The following is a 25,262-nucleotide window of genomic DNA, read 5'->3' as shown; positions in this document are numbered from 1 at the left end:
AAAATGAGATGGTAGATGACAGTTTATTTTCAAATTCAAAGTTATATCAGTGTATTTCAGCTTCTTTCCGCAATACAGCTATATATACTAGTTTACAGCATAAATGAGTTCACGATTTCTATTTAAGTGCAATTTCGAAAGTGATTATTATAAATTTTACAAATACTTAAATATGGAACAGAAAAATCCAGATTTTCATAAATATATATGAAATAAAAATTATACTAGTAATTACTGGATTACAAGTTCATATGTATACTACACACACTAGGAATATTGAATCATTTCTTTCTCCACAAAATTAGAGGTGACCTGCGAATTTATTCTTTCTCAACTTTTCTAAGAGCAAATATAACTACATAAGGATGTGAAAAATCAATCAAAGACAAACAAATCAATGAGATCAATTTTGGCAAAATAAAAATAAAAATAAAAAATAAAATCTTTGTTTTAATACAAGAGTAAATATTTGTTTTAACGTTTTGGTTAGTAATTTTCAATGATATATAAATAACGAACTATGCAAAGTTTTAATTCTGTTAATCGCCAGAGTGCATATTATGTTGAGGTCATCAACACAATGACTCGTTGTCTTGTGTATTCTTTGAGTCACGGTCTATATATCAATTAATTAATAATAAAGAGTAAAGTATGAATTATTAGAAAAAAATAAGCACATCCCCTCAATAAATAAAAGTATGCATAGAATTACAATCCTTGTCTTATGTTTATCAACATCATTAAATCAAATTCTTATTGACTTAAAATTTAATATTTTTATTAGAAAGGAAATACTTGATTAAACTACAATAAAATGAAATTAGCACCTTAATTATTGTGCCAGTTGATGTCAAGTCACACCATCATTGTCTTTGCTTATCATCTTTTCAATATTTTTATGTCTTTTTATATAATTAGGCTCCGTTTGATACCCATTTTTTTCAAAATATATTTTTCTCTCTCTTCTTTTCAATCACACATTCTTTGTTAAAATAATATTACACGTAAATAAAAAAACTTTTCCTTATTTTTCAACCACACATTTTCCATCAATTTACTATTCAAAAATATATTTTTACATAAAAATATCTCCCAAACACCCTCTTAAACTGCTCTCTTACACTTCATTACATAAAAATATCACTGAGTTTTGTCTCAACACCTTTTCAAAGTATCATTGAATTTGAGGCATACATTATTATTATTATTATTATTATTATTTTTTATTTTTTATTTTTTTTTATTTTTTGGGATTGTCTTATACATTTATTGTTATTGTAAACATGGGATGCCCCTCTTGTACTCTTGATTCATATGATGTCATAATAAATTTTACATTTTTGCATTTCTTTTGTATAATTTTCTGATTGGATTACTAAAATGTTTTGTTTCTTCGTTCTGATTTCCCAATAAAGAAAAGGTCCAAGGAATGTGATGCTTGAACGATAATTGTGCACATGACCCTTTAAGTTAAGAGCATTTGATCTATAATCTTGAAGTTACAGGTGTGTAGGAATAGAAATCCCACCGAAAAATTGAGTTTTCTGATTTAAAAAGAAAAGAATGTTACATATAGGCACATCTAACTATTTATATAAGAATTGTGCACTATGACAACGTGCGAAGTGGGTGACGAAGGATTTCATCATTAAGATTTTGTATCATCATAAAAAATTAGAGAAGTTAAAGAAAATATGGTGTGCGATTTTTTAAACTTCTTTTGATCTTGTAAACTTAAATATGTTACATGTACAAAGTATCATGTATATATAAGGTTTATTATGGCATTAAAGGAAATCTTATCCTTATTTTTCTTGTTCAACCTTTTCCTTTTTGCAAGGGTATTTTCAAGAATTATGGAGATGGAATATATAGGTTGGCTCTACTTGAGAACTTATCTGTCTTGCCAATTTCTATTTGAGACAAGTTGTCTGCAGCTGCCTATAAGTCTTCACATCAGCAAGATCTAGATAATAATAAATATGTGAAGCTATCCAAATTGGCCCTCCATCCCTCCTGGAATTTCTTTGTAGTGTGCTATCTATGGATATATATGAGTGTGGACCAATCCTAATTTCACCATCTTTGTTTTTGCAGCCAGATTTGATATCTAATGCCTAATTCAAGATGTAACACTACGTAGTTTGACTATATTAATGAAGAAAAAAAGAGTGACAATCTTTGTGAACGAGCTGGAAGGATTTTAACTTGGTATCGGGCCATCATGCATCAAATTGTGCTCAAATATTTCTCCATCACGTGTAACATTAGTAACAAACTGTATTACCTCGTCTCACTGTTGTCACCGCCACCATCATTATAAACACTTCTAGACAAAGTAGTGCAATGCTTATAACACAAAAAATTATGATATTAGCATCCAAAATACATGCTCAATATAGATATTTTTCTTTATTATTGATTTGCAAATCAATCGGTAATTATTCCCTCAACAAGTATCAATTATAAGGTTAAAGAAACTATTAAGCGTCTAGGTTATAGCAAAATTTTACTTTGAACACTCATTTTGTATCATTCCAAACTAGTAAGAAGTAACTAAACCGACTTTTGTGCACATAATCCAAATGCCTTCAATTAGGCAAATCCGAGACGAGATGTAAAATGTAAAAATGTCGCAAGATGCGACTACTTCGAACTGCTAGGAGCAGTGTCCGAGCGTCTGTAATCTTTAATCATAAAAAGTTTTGAATCCATTAATAGAATCACCTTCTCCAGGTCTAATTCTGACTTTACACGAAAGGAGCCTGCTACTATCATAAATATAAGTGGAAATTAAACCAGATAACCTATTTTATTAAAATATTCAACTATTACTTCTACAATCTTTTTAATATAGGTAATACTACCATTGAGGTAGTAAAAATGATAAGTGCAAAATGCATTCACTCCTAGAGCATAGGCAACAAATTATCGGTTTTTAAGTGCAAATCATGGACCTAATTGCGGAAACTGATCTGAACCCGCAAATCATTATTATCGCTAAAGTGTTACGTTCTTATAACCCCAATTACACCACCATTCGACTCATTTTGCAGAATTCATGAAAATGAATTCCAAAAACTCTTCAATCCATCCGACAAAATGATGTGGTGCAAAAGAAATTGGATTTCATGGCAAAGTGGGAGTGACGCAAGAAAAAATAATTTGGAGTTGTCCGTTTTTTACAAATTTGTAGTCTGATTCGGTTGGAAACAGGTTGAAAAGTTAAACACAAAGGCTTTGACGTAGGACCAATTTTGGACAAATACCTTCGTTTAGGCCCTCGTTTACGCTTTTTTTCCTTTATTGATAATTTTTATTTTGAGTATATCTCAATCAAATAAATTCGGATTTATATTTCGTTTGTTGGAGAGTAATCCCGAAGATTAGGACTATTAATTTCCGTCATTATCTTGATTTTTTTTCCATTGTTGGAATTTATTTTTTTATTATTTAATTTTCGAATTTTCTGGGTTTTTGCTATAAATACGTTGTAAGCCTCTTGAGGCCGTCGATTAATTTGAACGAAATAAAACTTTTCGTGAGTTTTCTTTTTTGTGAGATTTGTTCATCTTCTCTATAACTTCCACTACGTCACAAAATCTTCTTCATATCTCAATACTTTATTTAATCTTGATTCAATTTTTTCATTCCATTTCTTAGAACATAAATTTATGATATTACGATTTCTACACAGTATAAAACCAGTCCCATAGTCCTTCATTCTTCCAGTGAAGTTATAAACTAATAGCATCCATCCCAAATCTTTGTGCGTCCATGGGTTCTTTAGTTAAACATCAGAAGAAGATAATCCTTTTATGTCCAACCCTAGTCGTTGCTTATCTATGGGATCTATAAAGAACAAGCAAAAGATTGAAGCTTTGGCTAGTACGGTAACTCCAGAAGCTAAAATACCTATGGTGTCAACCAACAAATAATAGACAGACGATAAAATGAAATCTCTGGAGATAATCAATCCCAAACAAGAAAACACGCCTACAACACGTATTGCTTGTCCGTTAAAAGTTCTGTCTGATTCCAAGGACAAGGTACAATGTTATCCTTAACAAATTAAGTTGCTAGTGCCCTACGTTGCTTTCTGATCGAGCTTGTGTTGATAATAATTTCACTCATCGGTCGATTCTTATAAAATATAATCTAAACTATTTATCGTTATCGTCCTAGATTTATTAGGTATCAATTGGAGATAAATTCATGGAGTTTGATTACTACAAATCTAGTTTAGCTATATAATTCATTGAGTTTGATTACTATAAATCTAGTTTAGCTATGTCGATTAACGGTAGCTATACATATTTATATTGTCATGTATCTAACTGTAGCTCTCTGACCTAGAAACCTCCGTGAAGACGAGAGATCAGACCTCGAGGCCACAGTCGGTGAGGCTAATGGTGGCAATCGTAGCTCTGAGTCTGGTGTCCATAAATTAGCACAAAGGTGCTTGGTGAGAATTACCTTATATGGGGAACTAAGACCAATTTCTCGATCTTGCCAATACGGTCCTTGTTCAAGGAAAATTTAAGAAGCTGGAGATGTAAAATAGCTGAATAGATTTACGTGGAAAACATCAAAATTAGAAAAACTACGGAATGTCAGAGGAATAGAGTGGAATATAGAATTTCTCATAGACTCCAAACGACAAGTTTTCAATCCATCTGGCATATGTACAGGACAATCCATCTTATGCACGTAGAGGGCCTCTTTAAATCGATTCAATGGCATAGGGACTCTAATGAATCAACTATTCCTTTGCTTATTTCCTGGTATATATGGTTGGAACGAAATACTGCGCGAGTAATCAAAATCCATTGGATGATCGAAGGATCATCTGGCATGTGTATAGGACAATCCATCTTATGCACAAGGGAGGCCTCTTTAAATGGATTCATGAATTAAGCTACTTGTACTCAAATGTTTTGAAAAATTCTTTGACAGATGTTGAGGTGACATGCATTTCTTAGACCAAGGGTTGAGATGGACCACCTTAGCATCTGTCAAAGAATCTGTAAATGAAACTTTATAGATACATTTAATCTCTATTTCTCCTCTTGATGTACTATCTCAAGGTAGGGCTTCGAAAATCCTCCTCCACATTGTATTATTTTCCCACAATTAATAATTAGGATTGAAAAATCCAAACTCCCATTTTTTTATTTTCTATTTTTAGGTTGAGACATAAAAGCCCATCTAGTCATATATGGAGTTTCTATTCAAAAAAGAAAAAATAAATGTAACTATTGCATTGAAAGTGAGCTAACTATAAATCGAGCCATATCTACACTTATTCATTGTATCAAGAACCCGAACTCATAAGATGCATCAATCTTAATCCTTTTATTTTATTTTATTTTTTTCATGTGATTTTTACTTACTTTTTACTCGTTTTGTGTTACTATACTCTTGGTAGTGGAATTAGAAATTTGATCAATAACAAAGAGATGTATTGATATATGGAGATGGAGAATACACAACTAGGAGTCTAGGACCATGTTCGCAACAATTCATGTCCATCGACAATCTGACATCCTTTTGATGAATTTATAAATGCATTAAAGTGAGCGTTGAAAACACATTTTAATATATAAACAAATATTAGTCCTTAAACTCATAAAATAGCACCTATTATACATAATTTTTAAATTTTAGTTAGATTCATTGAAATATCATTTTTAGGGAATTCTGGGAATATTTGTACTCTTTTGGAGAATGAATGAGAAGAATAATCTTTTCTTCTCATATTTACAGTGTATTATATTTTCTGGTCATTAGCAAATTATTTTAGTGATATTTTTTTTTATCCAATTTAACATATTTTTTGTTTTGAATTCAAGCGAGATCCTATCATTAAATATTGCTGCACACAAAACGTGCAATTCTCAATTGATACAATCCAACCAACAGTCGAAAACAAGAAAGACATAGCAAATGATTAGAGGTTATGGACGACTTTCTTACAACATGAACGCACGGAAGTTTGAATCTTGAAAAGTTATTAATATGAAGAAGGGCGACAACAACATTTGTATGTTTTAATTGCTATATTTTATTTTTATTTCTGACATTTTTCGCCCCACTCTCAAGTTATTTCTGTATATATGAATTTAATTTGATTTCTTCATTTACTACTCATATACATCGTGCTTTTTGGATTTTCGTCTCAAATATTGATTGAGATTTCAATGATTTTGAAGTAAAACTTAAACATGGGTTGCTTTCCAAAATCTGTGGAGGATCTAAGACAATGGATTCTGTGCTTTAACTTTAAGGTAAGATCAGTTGTACAAATGTGAGGAATTCATCAAGCTATTGTGTTGAGGTGTTTTGTGTGGGTTTGGAGCCGGCATCTGGATGAATACCCGATTTGTTTAGGATGAATGGCCAATAGGTTGATCTGTACAACTATAATGGAATGTGCGGGATGTCAAAGAGCCGCCCCCCCCCCCTTCCCTCTACAAACATGGCAGAAACCATAGGTAGCAGCACATTGCCTTTAAAATAATTTATTTTTTATTTTTTTATTTTTTGTATATATATACATATATATAAATATAGGCTTGTGAGCTCGAGCTGGCGAGCCACATGGGCCGGCTTGGGCTTTGCCTGGCACCCCAAAATGAGGCTTGGTTCTTCCGAATCTCGAACCAAGTGAGCTCGAACTTTTTTTGAGTAGAGCCACGAATAGCCCAACCCGATGAACTCGATTACTATCCCTAGATGTGCCAGCAAGAGATATTATAACAAACGAGTCTTGTATTATGTTTAATTACTAAAGTTCCTCTGAAACAGCAGCAAAACTAAAGATCCCGTGACTGCTTTGTCTTCTCTCTACTATTTATTAGTTTCACCAAGTTAAGAAAGAAAAGTGAAACTGATGCAGCACTAATAGGATGATTAATAGAAACAGAAGAAAGATTCAGAAAAAATGGGGAATTAAGGGAGGTGATAGAAGAAGAATTCAATAGAAGAAAGGGAGGAATGCACCATAAGTCACCAAAATAATTATTCATTCATCATCAACTCAAAATTACAATGTAAAATAGGTTTAAATAGTAAAACAATCCTAACGAGTTTGGACCCAAGCCCATACAAGTCCAAATTTAAATAATAGTCCAAGAAAATAAATAAAGCTTAAATAAAATAAGTAAATATCGTCCGATATCCTCATCAACTCTCCCGGGGTGAGAGAAAAACTCGACCTTGTTGAGTTGATAGATAGCATAGGCTGCAGTCAATCTGATACTCCAAATGCTTCAAGTCAAGCTACGGGGGACGATCTTTCTGACGAACCAAGTAACGAAATTCCATAATTGATAGTACTGAAAACTGTAGCTTATTCCTAAGAATATGATCTGACCAAGGGGGACGATCTTTCCTTCTAACCAAATACTGATACTGGACTTCAAATAACCAATACTCATGCACCTCATCTTCAAAATTTTCACATGATTGTATATAATGAGGAGCATAAGAAGTACGTCGATCTACCCAACAAACAAGGAAGTACTGAATTTTGCCATCATTGGTCAATACAACACATTCATCTAAAATAATATCAATTTTATCTTTGTCTGCTATGATAGATGGTATTAAAGTAGAAATATCAATATAGTCAAATTGGGGGTCCACAAAGTTAGGTAGAAATGGATCATCAAAGGAAGTAATACGGTATTTGTAAGTAATGAAGTCCTTAGTATTTAAAGTAGAGTGGTGGCTAAAATGTGATGAAAGGGCAATGACATGTGCATTTGAACCAACATGCTTTAAAATTTTTAAAGGACCAGCACTACAAGCTTGCGATATGACATAATCCCTAATGTTAAATTCAAAATATCGTTTATGCGAATCAGCTTGAAGTTTATATAATGCATTACTTGCGTCATGTTGTTTATTGATCTCAATATGCAAGTTATGAAGATGATATACAAATACTTCAGCTGACAACGACACACTAGCATGCGGGGACATGGGAATAAGATCTAACGGTCGCCTAGACTTATAACTATGAACAACTTCAAATGAATTTAGACCTAGAGACCGATTCATAGAATCATTAGATGCGATGTGAACAGTAGGGGGGATCGAGTCCCAATTCTCAAGATTTTTCTGGACTAGAGACTGTAATAAATTGCCAAGACTTCGGTTAGCAATTTCGTTTTGACCATCAGTTTGAGGTTGGTCAGTAGTGGAGAATTTCGATTTAGTGCTAAGAATAAGCGACTGGATTCTCCAAGGGTGACTCGTAAAATCATCAAACTCTTTGAGTTGGGTAAGGGTATGACATATAACATGCGATCGAGAGTTGTCGAAAATAGTTTCTAAAGTTTCGAGAAGGGTCGGGATTCCACTTAAGGAAGTGTCCTCACTATAATCATCAAAATCTTCAAGTTTAGGGCCATATGCTAGATCTTCTAACGACTCTTCTATTGCATTCTTTCATTCTTCTATGACTAAGGCTCGGCTAGGACATTTGAAAGAGATGTGGCCAAAGTCCTTACAACTGATGCATAGCAAGTGAGAAGTCTTTGGAGTTTTACAAATTATACCCTTATTTTCCAAAAGTGGAGGAACATTAGACGAGGGAGGTCCTAGAAGGGACTTAACAAGAGGAAGTGGAGCCACATTAGACGGGGGAGGTCCTAGAAGGGACTTAACAGGAGGAAGTGGAGCCAATGAAACCGAAAGATGATTGCTATTACGCTTTCTACATGAAGAAGACGACCTTGGGCTATCACGACCTTTACACTTGAAGGAACGCTAGATTGGGAAGGCTCTACGATAGACTTATGATGAGACGACGCTAATGAAATGGGTGAACAATGGTGATCACGCTTTTTATATGCAGTACTGATAAGTAACTCGTAGTCCCGAGCTAAAGAGTAAGCTTGATCAAGAGTAGTGATGCCTCGAAAGAAAAGCTCACGCCTAAGTTCATTTCGTAGACCTTGTATAAACCTACTTAAAGTCAGGGCCTCATCCTCAACGACATGACATTTCACTCGAAATTCCTCAAATTGAGCAATGTACTCAGTTACTAGCCAATTCTCTTGTGTAAGGGTATTCCATTGGGTAAAAACTTCACGATCTAAGCAACCATTGAAAGTAGGAATATCTAAGTCAATGTCTCTAAAGAAACGCTCCTTACGACGAGGAAGAGAATGAGTACCATGATGATCATGGCCTTGTTCTCGCTCACGAACCTAATCCCTATTCCTACGATCACGTCGAAAATATTCTTGATCACTTTGTCCACGATGATATTGTCTATTATGAGACGCTTCAGAATTAGTGTCAGTCAAACGAGGGGTTCGCTTAAAATTGCTCAACTTACCAGCTAGGGTCTTTCTCTCCTCACGAATAGCAGTTATATCTGATTGGACAGTCGATAGACTAGTGGAAAGTTGCGCTAATTGTCTAGTGAGTGCATCAAATTGGGATGGATCCATGGTCAATGTATTGGAAATAGAGATGACAAGACGACCACTACGCAACTACATGCAATGTAATACCAACTAAATGATGTGTTATGATGAGATCAGTGAACAATACGTGCAAGCAATGGAAAATAACTTGTACCAATTTTTTTATTTAATTTTAAATATTAGGATTAATTAAATCCAAAACAAGCTAATACTGTTGGTACATGTAAAATGGCAAAGCAACGGTCAAACACACTAGTCAAATTCTCCAATCCATTTAAGTGAGGAACAATGGAAGTCAATTCGGTCACTGGTGTCAATTCGATTAATGGTTTCGATCAAGTGGGGTTTAAGGCTAAAATTATCACGATAACAGCAGCACAAGATTTTAATTGGTGCAATTTTAAAAATGAAGCAGTAGTATAAACCAATACTAAATAAAGATCAAGGACTCCCTGTTGTTTAGTTTTGATTATTTGTATGCCGATTGATCTGAATTGCCAACTTATGAGCCCCAACTATGCTTCTGTTCTACCCATCGTATCCAATGGTTTTAGCCCCTGTAGACTGTAACTAGTGCTGGTTCTGGTGTGGACGTAAAACTGTGTGTAGTGACTGTGGCTTTTAGATTGTTGAAATGGACGAGGAAATATATGAGTGTGGTAATTGTGGTGGAAGTGTATGATCTTGGGTTGGTGGTGGTGGCCTATGGCGATGAAGCGGTGCTCTGGATGCCTGGGTACAATAGATAATGAAGTGGTGGCGTGATGGTGATTAGAGGCGGCAGTGGCAAGAGAGTGGTTGTGAGAGAGAAATCGGGTAAAACTGTGGTATTTGATGTTAATGGATTGGTTATAATCGACCTTGGTTGGATATTTGGGACTGATTATGGGTTGAATGGCGTTGGGCCGATTGTGATAATATGTGATAAGTGGGTTGGATTTAGTGTTTATTGGGCTGAAAAGCAAGTGGATTGGCTAAATAGATGATGAGAGATGGGCTGTGCGTTTAGTGGGCTTTGGGAGTAATTTGGGCCACTTATGGCCCAAGTGTTTTGATAAAAAAATGAATGGAGTAGGTTATAGAGATGGAATATATGGGCTGAAGGGCTGAGTAGGCTTGAATGCTAGGGTTTGGGATTTGTGGAACAACACCATAATTAATTTTTTTATTTAGGAGCAGCAGCAGGGAAAAAATGAGATTTTTTTTTTTTTTTTTTTTGTGAACAATAACTTTTTTTTTGAAGCTGATAATATAGGAAAAATGAATTTTTGGGTGTGAATAGTACCCGTGAACAGTAACACGATTTTATTTTATTTTTTTGGCTGGGGTGTGAACTGAAATTGCAGAAAAAACTTAAACTGAAATTTCCGCCTGTGAACAGTAACCTGAACAGTTTTTTTTTTTCGAACAACTATGAAGAAGTTGGAAAAATAATAACTTGGCTGCTCATGCTAAAAGTTTAATTGTTTGTGCTGTTCCACAAGTTCTTAGGAAAGAAATAGAAAAAGATTTTTGGATTGAAGATGAGAGATTACCCAAATTTAAGCTCTAATACCAAATTTGATGCAGCACCAATAGAATAATTAATAGAAACAGAAGAAAGATTCAGAAAGAATGAGGAATTATGGGAGGGGATAGAAGAAGAATTCAATAGAAGAAAGGGAGGAATGCGCCATAAGCCACCAAAATAATTATTCATTCATCATCAACTCAAAATTACAATGCAAAATAGATTTAAATAGTAAAGCAACCCTAACGAGCTTGGACCCAAGCCCATACAAGTCCAAATTTAAATAATAGTTCAAAAAAATAAATAAAGTTTAAATAAAATAAGTAAATATCGTCCGATGTCCTCTTTAGAAACTAAATACATTAAACACCTATCGTCTACAGTACAACTTGGAAGATCATCTCGGCCAATTCCTGCCATGATTCAAGTTACCTTGTGTAAGAAATAGTCTTCCAGTTCCAAGAGAAACAAAATTAAGACTCGACTCAGAAACCTAAACTAGTGCATTCGGACTCTACAAAGCAAAAACCAGTAACTACATTTGAATTAACTATTTGGACTAAGAAATAACTTGGGCAATTCCCCTTGTATAGGGAAAAACTGTACATTACACGTGCTGCGTTGGCAACACCTGTAGACTGTGTGGTTGTCTCCTCTTTTTTTTTTTTTTTCCCCCCCAATGAAATGAAGCCACCTACCCCCTTTATTTCCCCTTAATAGAATTTTCCTGTACACCAAACATGCCTCAACTAACTTCGAACGCAAAATGCCCAACTGAACTCATGATACAGTTGCACAATATCTGCTTAGCAGAAGAAACTTTAGGTTCTCCCCACTCTATGGCCTTCTTCTCAAGTGTATCAAAATCAACCTTCCCAGCCTGTTAAGAGAGACATAACTATGTATAATAGTTTGAAGGAATTTTTTTTTTAATGATATACGTTTAACCTTATCTAAAAGCTTAAGTTTTTGGATCAAATGGTTCAATATAGTATTAGAACCCGCAACGATTATGAGTTTATTGCCACCTATTTATTAAAAATTGTGCATGCAAGGCTTTAATGGAAAATTATAAATCCTACAAACACGTGAAAGAGCGTGTTGAATTATCTAAAAGCGTAATCAAGTGGTTTATCAAGTTGCAATAAAAAGAAGTACAGATATTTATAAAAGCAAGTTAGAGAAGGGGACTAAAAGAAAATTGACCTCTATTTGAGCTCCAATTTCTGTGTCGAAACTTTCATATCTCTTGCGGACAAGCTCAGCCAAAGAACCATCCTATTTCAAGACAAAAAAATGATTTAGCGCAAAAATGCTCAAACTCTTATTTTTATTATTAAATGCTGCCAAGAGGAAAAAATACGGAATCATATGAAAGGGAGACAAAAGATCACCTCAATCAGCTTGGCAGCATTACGGAGTCCACGGGCTAGAGTATCCATACCAGCGATGTGAGCAATGAATATGTCATCGACATCCGTGCTCTCTCTTCGACTGTTACACGTCAAAATGTATGAACGAGTCTATGGTAGTTTATTTAATAATTGCATGTTGAAATTAAATCACTTTTGAGCTATATCAAGATTAGATTATTTTAGCCTCAATGGAGTTGCTTAAAAATCTATAGAACGACGACTTGATGAATTAGATATAATTTATATACTGGTGTGCATGTGCAGGATGTAATTTTAAGGAAGAAAAAGGATGAAAGAAAACCTACAGTTTTGCATCAAAATTGAATCCTCCTGGTGCCAATCCTCCCTGCAAAACAAAGCAAAATAACGAAATGCAGTTACTTTCAAGTCTCATAGGAATTCAGCAAATTTTTCTGTAAAATTACACTTTGGGGATTTTTTACATACATTTTCAATTACACTGAGCATAACTAATGTTGCTTCCCCTATATCAATCATAAACTGATCTGTATCCCAACCTGTACGACCAGGAAGTCTCTATATTACAACTTAAAATGGAAGAAATTTACAGAATTCTACAAAAAATTATATAGTTAAAATACCGATTTGGGGGTCGCCAGTATTTGCGTCAATGTTTCCGAGTAGTCCATTAATTCTTGCAGTCTCGAGCTCATGATGACAACTGCAATAACAATGAAGGTGTAACACAAGCTTAGCTCTTTTATGTTTGAAGATATTGAAGTGATTAATTTTCAGTGCAGAAGTAGATAATCAACGTTTAGATAACAAGTTTCAGGATTAGAACGTAACAAACCTATGACCGGCAAGAGTTGCATGGTTACACTCGATGTTCAACTTAAATTCATCTGCAATCAACGAGGAATAAAAAAATGAATCAAATACGACTCAACACAATGAAATCAGATACCATTTTATACATTCATAATTACAAGTATATAACTATATTTACTTAGAAAGGACAACAGGAAATCAAGTTAGATGTAGGATTCAATACCATTTAATTAAATTGAAACAGAACACGAAGGCTTTCTTAACTAAAATGGGATGCGGTCTGATGCAAATAAGATGTCGTGTATACGTATAGTTAGCATGGGATAAATTCCAAATATCTTTTATTTTGTTTTTCTAACCCTGCATTTTCTCTCTCTGTTTTTTTTTTTCAAAAAAATTCCTTCCCATTCCATCAATTGACCAGAATAAAACACAAGCCATCCGCCCACCCCACCATTAGTTCAATTAGATGCATATAACTGGAAGGGGGGTGGAGGGTTAAATAAAATGGGAATGGAACACTTCAGAACAACCAATATTAATGCTCGATTCGAGCATATGCGGGCCTAACTTGAAAATATGAGAGGCAAAATTAATCTTGAATCCTTATAAAAAGTTCAGACCGACTGCCATACCTATGAGTCTATAATTACGCAAGAAGTTAGCTGCTGTTGCAGCATCCCGATCATACCTACTAGCATGATCAAAATGTGAGATAAAAAGGGTCTTTATAAACACAATTTCCAGTCTGAAGTATTTTATAAGGAACAGAAACATACTGGTGTTTTGCAGGCTCCTGGGGCTTTGGTTCGATGAGTAACGTCCCTGAAAAAGTATCAACATTAAAAAAAGAAGAAACAGATATGGCTCGACTTAAAAAGAATTAAAGTGGAAAAGAAAACCCATTCAGTGCATAAATTTTCCAGAAAGGTTAAAATAAATATAAGATAATAATAGGATGCTGCGTCTATTGATCATTTAAGCACTTTATCGCGGCTAATGAAGTAGAAATGATCAATACCATTGAATCCAATCTTCTTCTTATAGGCAACGGCAGCTTCCATAAACCTTGCCTGTGAAGATATACACCATATTTACCGGCATACTTTATGAAATAACTATGAAGAAACAACAACATTGGAGCATTTCATTGCCTCACTGAAAGAGCACAAGAAAAATGCAAAGATTTTCATGTGTTTACTAGTACAGCATAACTTTTTAAGTAAGGATTTAAAAATAAAAATAAAAAATAAAAAAAGCTAAATATGCTCTAGTATCATAATATTACTTCTATTTCATTTATTCAAAATCATCAAAAATTCAACATCCATTGTTAGAAATTAGAATTACACACAGATACACAGAGCAGATTACACCTGCAACAAAAAGACATGCAAGTATCTTACCATATGATTAAGCTCTCTTTCCATTTCTGTGTTCAAAAGAGTCTGATAACCCTCCCGGCCACCCCAGAAAACATAGTTTTATCCACCTAGATAGTACGTAACCTGTAGGCATACACAGAAACCCAAACATGGATCAGACCTAATGATATTGAAAAGTTGAGTGAACATACCCAAAAGTCATCTCATTTTTTAAGGAATGGAATGTGCAAAAATTAGTGGACGTTCCCACCTCCATGGTTTTCTTGACCTGTGCTGCAGAGTAAGCATATACTCCCAAATAAGGGCTGCATTTTAAGAATTCAGTATAAGCATGAAGCAGTGCCGGTCTTGTGATTGTCGGGACCTGAGACGAAGTCCGTAAATTAGGCCTCTAGGCGAAATCAACGTAAATGCAAAATTCAACGATATATTATGCGACTTATTGCTAACTTAAAAAACTAACATTAAAACAATTATATAGGTCGACAAGGTCGCAATTATATATGCCGACAAGGCTTCAAATTGCGGAATCGAAATGCTGAAAGCGGGAAGCTCGAAACCTAGGTTGGGAATTGAGAGTTGGGATTGGGAGTCTGGCCGTCACAACTCACAATCTTGAAAGGAAAATTTAACAACCACAACAAAAAAAAGAAAAAAAAAAACTAAAGAATCATCAAACAAATATGTAAAGAAACTTCCAATTTACAGCTAAAACATGAAATTCGATGGGGTTGATTGATAATGAAAGGGTAAAAAACTAATTTTGTGCTACCTGCTGACCAAAGAGAATTATCAAAATTTATTAGTCAAAGATATTTCTTTCACACCACGTGAAACTACAACAAGAATGACACGACCCGTCCCGAATCACCCTAGTGGACTCGAAACGTGACGTGCGTCGATGATAGATGTGACTAGATGTCAAATCTATCATCAGGGCTGACTATGAGTTATTTCAAAAAATGCAGCAAAATCAAATGTTTATATAAAATATAATGCGGTGGGCCCAAAATATTTACTTCATGCTTCATCAATATGAATTATAACACTCAATATGTCGTGTGACTCTGATTCCGAAATCACTAAAAATAATCAATTTCCACCTGTAGGAAAATTACGGGAAAATATATGAATTGATAACTCAGTGAGTGGAGAAGTTCAAAAATAATTATACTTTTTCATTTTTATCGAAAAATGGAGTTAATATCATTTAATAATTCACAAGATAACATCATGTAATTATAATCAAAAGCGAAATATTTACATAAAGTCATAAAATATCATCTCAAAATCATAATATGAATATCAACTGATAACCGTACTATAATTTCATCACATCAAACATGTTGAAAAATCCACAAAAAATGTACCCTCTGACTGAAATATGTAATCCACCCCTCGGGTTAAAAACTTTCGCTTCGGGCCTTTGGCCCCTCCGTGAATGAAAGTTGGTCTGAAAGACCTCTCATAACCAATTCTAGAATACGGCAAAGGCTCTTCAGTGAACTATATGTACACGGTCGAGACCCCTTCATCCCCGATCCAAGACCCTTCAGTGTAGTATAGAACACAGCAAATGCCTCTCAGTGAACTAGAAGAAATATATATTCACGGGTACTATTTTGGTCGATCTCAAAATCTCATATTCCAATTCACAATGTACCGTATACAATCTTTAAAATCCACATGTATCATAATAAAAGATATTTCCATAATAATCATATAATTCAAACACATAATTGCATATAATTGTACATACTTTAATAATATACTTAATTTATAAGTACTTTAAAAATATTTATATTTTTCCACTCACAGTACTATGTTCGCAAAATCAATCCGGTTGGTATGTCAATATCGTCGCTTGAAATACAATATAATTTTTAAATAAACAATTAATTATTTTAAATAATTTCAATAATTAAATAAGCGATACCCAAACTTAATCATTTCATGTTTAAGCGATTTTTAAAGTCTCTTTAATCACTTGCCCATGTCGCTTCTTCTATAGCATGACTCCTTAATACTTTAATCAAAGTAATAGTCTTATTACGTAAGGCATGTTTCTTTCGGTCAACTATCTGAATCGATTCTTCCTCATATATAAGATTTTCTTTCAATTCTACTGATAATTTTATAGCATAAGTTAAATCTGATGTCTATTTAATAAGCCTCGAACATATGGAATACATGTTGAATCGATACCTTAAAAATCATTATAGTGATCAATATATGATATTCTTAACGTTTCATTTTATTACCTAACGATAATATAAGCACAGCTTCAAGTTCAGCTCTTTTTTGAATACAAATATACCTTAATCTCATGTGGTCATTAAGTATTGATCTTCCCACCATGTGATAACGTCACAATTCCTAAATGTTAATCCCAATATAACCAACCATATATCATGATTTAATCATATATTTTTATCAGTCTACAACATAATCCATATCTTATCATTCCACTCAAAGAACATTTTCTAAATCATAACATAAATCATTATCGTTAATCAATCACTTATCATCTTTAGATATAAGAGCAAGTATTTCATCAAAATTTCCTGATAGCAAAACTTTTGAAATTTTGATACACATACAAATTTTGTTCTTTCTTTCTTTCCGTTGACCTATTACTAACGCATAAGCCTTTTATTTATCTCACATAAAGACCTTTATTTAAGATAATGTAACCTAGAGATATCAATCCACAATGTATAAAATTTACACCTGGTTATCATCTTAGACTTTAAACTATCCAACATATCATCCATTTATTCCATAGCAAATACATCTCGATAAAAGTGGAATACTTTATTCACGACATCCTAAAATAAAATTGAGGATAATCTAAAAATTACATCACCAAAATTTCAATAATTTCACCTTAACTTTAAAAGTTAACTCAACGCTTCCAAATTGTATGGAATATAATACAATAATCCAACAAATGCCTTAACAAAATTAATTAACTTAATAACCAAATCAATTATGACATTATTTTGCTATAGGATAGCCATTACGTTCATTTACATACTCACCATATTATGTTGTAATCATATAACCTCATCACATACTTATGGCAATACCATATGCCTTCTAACTTTTAATTATATCAATTTTCCTTAAGATCACAAAATAATAACCTTCATATTTATCATGTGAACCTTTCACACATCAGTATACCAGCAAGATTTCATATGTTAATTTTCTAATTTAAATAAATTCCAACTCTACAATTCTCTACTCCTTTTCATGTCTCCTTTTTTTTTTCTCTCTCTCTCTTCTTCTTTCTCTCTGGTTTGTTTCCTTCGTGTGTGTTATGTGTGTTGTGTGTGTTTTAAATTGATTGTGGGTAGAATTGGATTGATATCAATCCAATTCCACTGCCTCGTGTTATACCCGTTTTTTTTTTTGGGCTAAAGTTTGACTTTTTTTTTTGTTTAATGTATTACAAAGAACGCTTATCACTATATTATCATTCTCTCATCCTTCCAGATGTACACTTATTTATGCATATTTCTCTAGTATCATGTCAAATAAATCTTATGACAATAACAATATTTTAGGAAAGAATCTAAAAAATGATGCAATATATCACCATTGACAAGTTCCTGATATCACGATTATTGAGTAGGGTTACATCTTAAAAGATTAATTTCATGTATAATATAAGTGGGATATTACCTTTAACAGTGATCCACATATCTAGAAACAACCCAGTGGAAAAAAAGGGCATTGTGATTAATCATTCAATTATACAAAACAGAAAAAATCAGTTGCATCAAAATAAGATCATATTTCACAAATTTTATGTTAAAAAGCCCATAACACTAACGAAACCATGTTTTGTATTCCAACAAAAATACGAGGATAGCAACGTAAAAGCAAAATATCGAAAAATCACCACACCACCAGCCAGCTATCAATTGCCTTTTATGATTTGGAATTGGATTGGAGTATTGGACCATTTGTTGTTTAATTTGGGCCTAATGTTTTTAAACAAAATGAGGCCCATGTCAATTGACATAAGCTCAAACAAAAAAAATAAAATAAAATAAGGGTCATCTTCTTCCCAGAGTCCCCGTCTCTGCAAGCTGCAACCTGCAAATGAAATTTCTTTTTTTTTTTCATTTTCTTCATTTAAAAATGAAATAAAATTTGGGGGCCTATTCATCTTCTTCCCAATTTCCCTCTTCTGTCTCTGCATAGTGCAAACTGCAAATGATTTTTATTTTTATTTTTCATTTTCTTCATTTAAAAAAAAAAAATTGGCGGCCAAAAATATGCCCCTCTAAATCGTTGGCCTGAGGCAGAGGCCTCATCTGCCTCACCTCAGGACCAACTCTGGCATGAAGGACCAAAGAAATTCAAAAACAATTAAATTCAACCTATAATGAAGTATCACTTACCTAGTTGCCCCTCCATGCAGGGGCGGAGCCCCATTAGGCCCAGTGCGAGCAGATGCCCGCACTGAACTTTTGGGCTCCATTAGGCCCGAATTTTTTTTTTTTTTTTTGTTAAAGCCCTATTAAGCGATTTTGCCCATTTGCCTCAGCCCATTACCCGTACCCACTACCCAGACCCGATTTCATTCCAAATTTCCAATCAAACCGTATTCATTCAAATCACAAATCAAAACAAAACCAAACCTTTCTCCCTTCTTCGCCTCTATCTCTGCCGTCGAGTGTCGACCGGCCGCCGAATCGCCAACCCTTGCTGCACAGCCTGCACTCCAGCTCGCCAGACGCCGGCTTCTAGACTGTAGTTCCCGTCCAGTCCACAGTCCACCGCCAAGTGCCAAGTGCCAACTGCAGCGACCGCGAAGAAGAAGTCCGAAACTGGAGAATAGGAGAAGCCCGATTGCCCGAAGCTGCCGGAGCCCAAAAGAACGAAGAAGCTGTACAATAAAAAGATAAAGGCGAACTGGTGAAGCTCAACCTGCTGCGAAGTAAGTTTGGAGTTTAATGTGGATTTTCAGTTCCTTGATCAGTTGATTGAAGTTTAATGTGGATTTTCAGTTCCTTGATCAGTTGATTGAAGTTTAATGTGGATTTTCACTATCTATATGACTATATTTGTCGATTGTCATTACTTTCTTTCTGCTGATTTTTGATTGTGAGAATTGAGAAATGATTCTGTATTTCTGTTGACTGTTGAGACTTGAGAGGTTATTGCCGGTTTTCATTATTTCATAGCTTTGTTTTAATCTTGATGGGGGTAGAATCGGTAGAAATAGAATGGTAGATTGCTTGGTTTGGTATTGGTAAAATCAAAATGAAGCACTAGCTTATGAGAAATGAAACAATGAATACAATTTGTGGCTTTAATTACTTGCAATGTACAATATGTGCAAGTGTGCAACTGAAAGATGTTTATATGTATGCAGTATGCTGATGCTCAACTGAAATTGTGAATTGGATTGTGAAATAGTGTAAAATGTAAATTGCATTGTGAAATTGTGAATTGGAAAGTGAATTGATATTGTGAAATTGGATTGATAATGTGAAATTGTGAATTGGATTGTGAAATGTGAATTGCACTTGCGAATTGAAATTTTGAAGTTATGATCCTTTTTGTTATTATGAATTATTCTCACTCACTTCAAGTAATAATTGGATATCAAATGTTTAAATCCAGATATCAAATGAACAGATACTTTCAACAAAAAAGGAACGTAGATAGTGTTGATGAGGGGGCATTAAATAACATGGATGTTGATGAGGGGGTATCGAATAATGTGGAGTTTGATGTCACAAAACTTCTAACTGATCCTGGTCTAAGGATACCCATTTTGGATTACAATGCTAACATCCGAGATGAAGTTCGAAAAGCATATATGTTAAAGGGTCCTTGTCAGCCCCAAGATCATGACTTTCCAAAACGACAATTTGGAGTAATAATTAGACGATTCAATCCTTCGTGGTTTAAAGAGTTCGGTAGTTGGTTGGAGTACAGTGTAGAGAAGGATGCTGCTTATTGTTTGTATTGTTATCTTTTCAGAACAAGTTCTGGAAAGCAAGGTGGAGGTGAGTCTTTTGTTGGCGAAGGTTTTACATATTGGAAAGATAAAAAAAAAAGGCTTCATACTCATGTGGGACTTCATGATAGTGCACATAATCAAGCTCGCATTAAGTGTGAAGTGTTGATGAATCAAGAGCAACACATTCAATCAGTTTTCTACAAACAGTCAGAATAAGCAAGAAATGCATATGTCACACGCCTTAATGCATCCATTGATTGTGTTCGAGTTCTTTTGCGACAAGGGCACTCATTTCGAGGTCATGATGAATCTGAGGATTCTTCCAATCCAGGTAACTTCTTAGTGCAATTGCAATTTTTGGCTGCTCATAATGAAGCTATCAATGCCGTCACATTGGGAAATGCTCCTCACAATTGCAAATTGACATCACCTGATGTTCAAAAGGATATAGTAAACACTTGTGCTATTGAAACGATTAATGTTATTATCAAAGATGTTGGCGACTCACTATTTTCTATTCTAGTTGATGAATCTTGTGATGTGTCAATGAAGGAGCAAATGTCTATTGTTTTACGTTATGTAGACAATAGTGGGCATGTCAATGAACGCTTCATAGGGATTGAACATGTTACAAGTACCACGGCTCTATCACTTAAGGCTGCAATTGATAAGGTATTTTCTAGGTATAACTTGAATATGTCTAGATTGAGAGGACAAGGTTATGATGGAGCAAGTAATATGCAAGGTAAGTTTAATGGTCTGAAAACACTCATTTTGAAGGAGAGTCCATGTGCCTTTTACATTCACTGTTTTGCTCATCAACTCCAACTTGCGCTTGTGGCTGTGGCAAAGAAGAACATCCCTATTACTAATTTCTTTCGTGTGGTTGGGAACGTGATAAATTCTGTTGGAGCATCTTCCAAGCGTTGTGATCTTCTTCGAGAAAAACAATTAGACTTTATTGTTGAGGCATTGGAAAAAGGTGAGATTTTAAGTGGACGGGGACTTAATCAAGAAACAACCCTTCAGCACTCTGGTGATACACGATGGAGTTCACATTATAATTCTTTGGTCAGCTTGCTTGCCATGTTCTCTTCTGTTTTAGATGTACTTGCAATGATTGTTGAAGATGAATCTTGTTCTTGTGATCAAAGATCTGACGCAACAAATTTATTGGAGTTGATACAAAGATTTGATTTTGCATTTAATCTACAGTTGATGAGAAGTGTGTTGGCGATGTCAAATGAACTGTCAAAGGCATTGCAAAGAAAAGATCAAGATATTGTGAATGCAATGCAATTGGTGAGATTGTGCAAACGAAGACTCCAAATAATGAGAGACGAAGGGTGGGACTCCTTTTTTGAAGAAGTATGTTCTTTTTGTCAATAACATTACATTCATGTACCCAATATGGATGATATGTTTGTACGCCTTGCAATTCGTGGTCGCCCTCAGCGTAATTCTCCATAAATTACAAATTTACATCATTATCGAGTAGATTTGTTATACTCTGTCATCGATTTACAACTTCAAGAATTGAATGATCGTTTCTCGGAGGTAAATACAGAGTTACTCCTTTGTGTAGTTTGTTTATGCCCACAAGATTCATTTTCTTCTTTTGACAAGAAAAGCTTAATTAGACTTGCTGAGCTTTATCCATTAGATTTCTCTGCAGTAGATGGCATTGTACTTAGCGATCAACTTGAGACTTATATTTTGGATATGCGCTCTAACAAAGAGTCTGAAGGGTTGAATGGCCTTGGTGATCTTGCGGAGAAGTTGGTTTTGACAAAGAAAGATAAGGTATATCCATTGGTTTACAGACTTTTGACTTTAGCATTGATTTTACCGGTTGCTACCGCTACTGTGGAGAGGGTTTTTTCTGCAATGAACATCGTAAAGAATAGATTGCGCAATCGGATGGGTGATCAGTGGATGAATGATAGCACTATTGTTTATGTAGAGAGAGATATATTTTTGAAACTCGATAATGAAGTTATTATACGACGATATCAAAATATGAAAACTCGCAAGGAACAAATTTAATATATAAATTATGTCGTTTTTAGTGTTGTTGTAATATTGTTTTAATTTTTTATCATCATTAAATCTATGACCAAAACCTCGAAGTTCGGCGTCGAAAAATGATGCCCGCACTGAATATAAATCCTGGCTCCGCCCCTGCCTCCATGCATGTATCGGGGATGGTGAAACAATTGAGCAGTACACCATAGAGGACGAATCTTTGTCACCTGATGATGCAAACAGGTAAATCACTTTTCTTATCTGAAAACCCTTCGTCAGTGTAAAATTACCCAAAGTTCTTTGGCAAGAGCTACTACTTCATCCAACTTAGCATTACTTTCCTGCAACAACATATTGGGTAATTTCAACTTCAATAGAAGTTAGTCGACATATTACATTTCACAGCTTAGTCATTACACAAACAAAATAGTATATTCCTCACTATTAAGATGATAAATTTATCTCGTAAATTTTTTGTATTAATTAGTATGCAAGGAAGAAATACGCTTGGCACTATTGCCCACATTTAGCACTTGTTTAATCTTATTATTTTCAAAATGCATTTTTTTCTCTACTTTTTTAATGGCATATTTTTCAATAAAATAATATTACACGTAAGCCTAAAATTTTTTTTATTTTTTAATTACACATTCTCCATCAATCTATTATTCCAAAATGTATTCTTGCAATAAAATGGAGCTAAAACAGGAGCTTAATGTATCTTGAATTACTAATTACCAAATCAAATATTTTATTTAATGCCTGCTTTACTTCTAAATATATAAGTAAAATTTTATAATAGACAATTTTGATTGATTAGAGCTAAAAATGAGCAACTTTTTTTAACAATAGGAGACACTACATGTTTAGCTAAACTTAGAAGTAATTTTTTTTCTTTACTAATGACTTCATATACAACTTATGTAAATAAGGAAGAAATTTTGTTATTTTATCCATGAAATAGATACTATAATCAAAATAAATAACCTGCTCTATATTTAATCTTGCAATAAAAAAAAAAAACACTTGTTAAAACTTATGTATTTTAAAATTAATTTGATAATATACAGCAATTTATCCAAACATGAAGTTGAAATAAAACCAATTTTTTAGACCCTTGGATTTTCCCCATTTTGAGTGGATTCCTCACTCACTGCGGAATATGATGGTATAGAAAATTGAAACTCACATCAAATAATATTTTGAGAACAATAACGAACAATGATATATTATTGTTGCGTGCCTTTCGGCCAAAACTTTTAACAATTTTGGAACAACTAAATGTCAAAAGTCCTTTGCAGTAATATTCGTTATCTATTTTCTTAGTTTTTGATCAGTGGATATATATCATTTGCTTATGCTTATCTAGCTTCTGTCATTATATATTTTATAAGGTAGCTTTGAAAATCTAGTTGGACATCTTAGGATGGGCATCTAGACTTGTACTTCATTGAGTGCCTGACACACTTTATCATGAATGTCATGACCTCAGCCTCCTAAATTCAATCTCTTGGGCTGTGAGTTCATTTGAATTTTCTTAAATTTTAGCCCACCCAAACATCATTTATGGCCCCGTCCTTAGCACTAACCTTCCTCAATTTTCACAATTGAGTAAAAAATATAACAAGTAGGCTTGAGAAAACGACACGTTTAGTTACCTCAAATGTTTTACCATCAGGAGCAATATCCCTATCATGGAAGCACCATTTGCTTACTCCAAACTTGTCCAAAAACTCAAAATTCACTCTCACTGAATCATCAATAAAGAATATAAAACTAAACAACTTCATTCTTCATGGAGAACATTGCAAAATACTGACGAAAAAAATTTACTTCTTCTTTTAGCCATGGCTAGGGAATACGTGCCATCTTCCCACGGCCACATCTTCGTAGGTGCACCGAATGGATCACCTCCCGTCCCACGGAATGTGTGCCAAAATGCAACACTGAATCACATCCAATCCTATGGTACACAACGGAAGCATGGATGTCTATCAACTAAACCCTCTCAAATGGTCAAGATATACATTTATATACATGAAGAAATATCTCACCTTCATCTTTTTCCCAAGAATCTCCTTGTCAGCATTATACCATTTAAAAGAAAGAGGGTTCTTGCTAGGACCCTGCATACGCATAGGTAAAATATTTTGTAGGTTAAGGTAGACCTTTATAGTAATGGACGCTGTTAAAGAATATAAATAGGAAAATTTCTGTCACTTATAGTGTCTACTATGTAAAAACATGTTCAAACTGCAAACCATTATAATCATTCAGCAAATATTCTTATAATCCAACACATTGTGTGTCGACCCTGTTTCCTCGTACTTAATCTTGGGAATGCCAGGGAAGAACTCCCCTTTCCATTCACCCGAATAGTTGCCGCAATCACTCCCAACATCTACAGGACATGTTGGTGGGCCGGCAGCAAACTGCATTCATCATATGCAATTCAAGATTGCACATTGAAAACCCTCCATATATATAACCGTAAATTCAAGCAATGATCAACAATATAAGCAAAAAAGATAGCTATCTTACAGCTAGAATGGAGACCAAATTTAAACAGAGAGGGAAATGTATAATCTTTCCCGCCTTCATAGTTTCATCTCGAGCAAACAGAAAAATCTCTGCAACCTGGATCAGATCAATCAGTAAAATCAATCGACAGAATTAGAATAAATAAATTATAATTTATTTATTTTGATAGTA

General features: G+C 34.2%; 1 pseudogene; it reads right to left on the bottom strand.

Moving 5' to 3' along the window:
* Positions 1–11,586: 11,586 nt before the first annotated feature.
* Positions 11,587–25,214, bottom strand: LOC111368004 (annotated as a pseudogene).
* Positions 25,215–25,262: the final 48 nt, after the last annotated feature.

This window comes from Olea europaea, chromosome 2 (assembly GCF_002742605.1).
Source record: "Olea europaea var. sylvestris chromosome 2, O_europaea_v1, whole genome shotgun sequence".
Classification (NCBI taxonomy): Eukaryota; Viridiplantae; Streptophyta; class Magnoliopsida; order Lamiales; family Oleaceae; genus Olea; species Olea europaea.
Note: the sequence above shows the minus strand (reverse complement) of the source record. Positions and strands in the feature narration are given on the sequence as shown.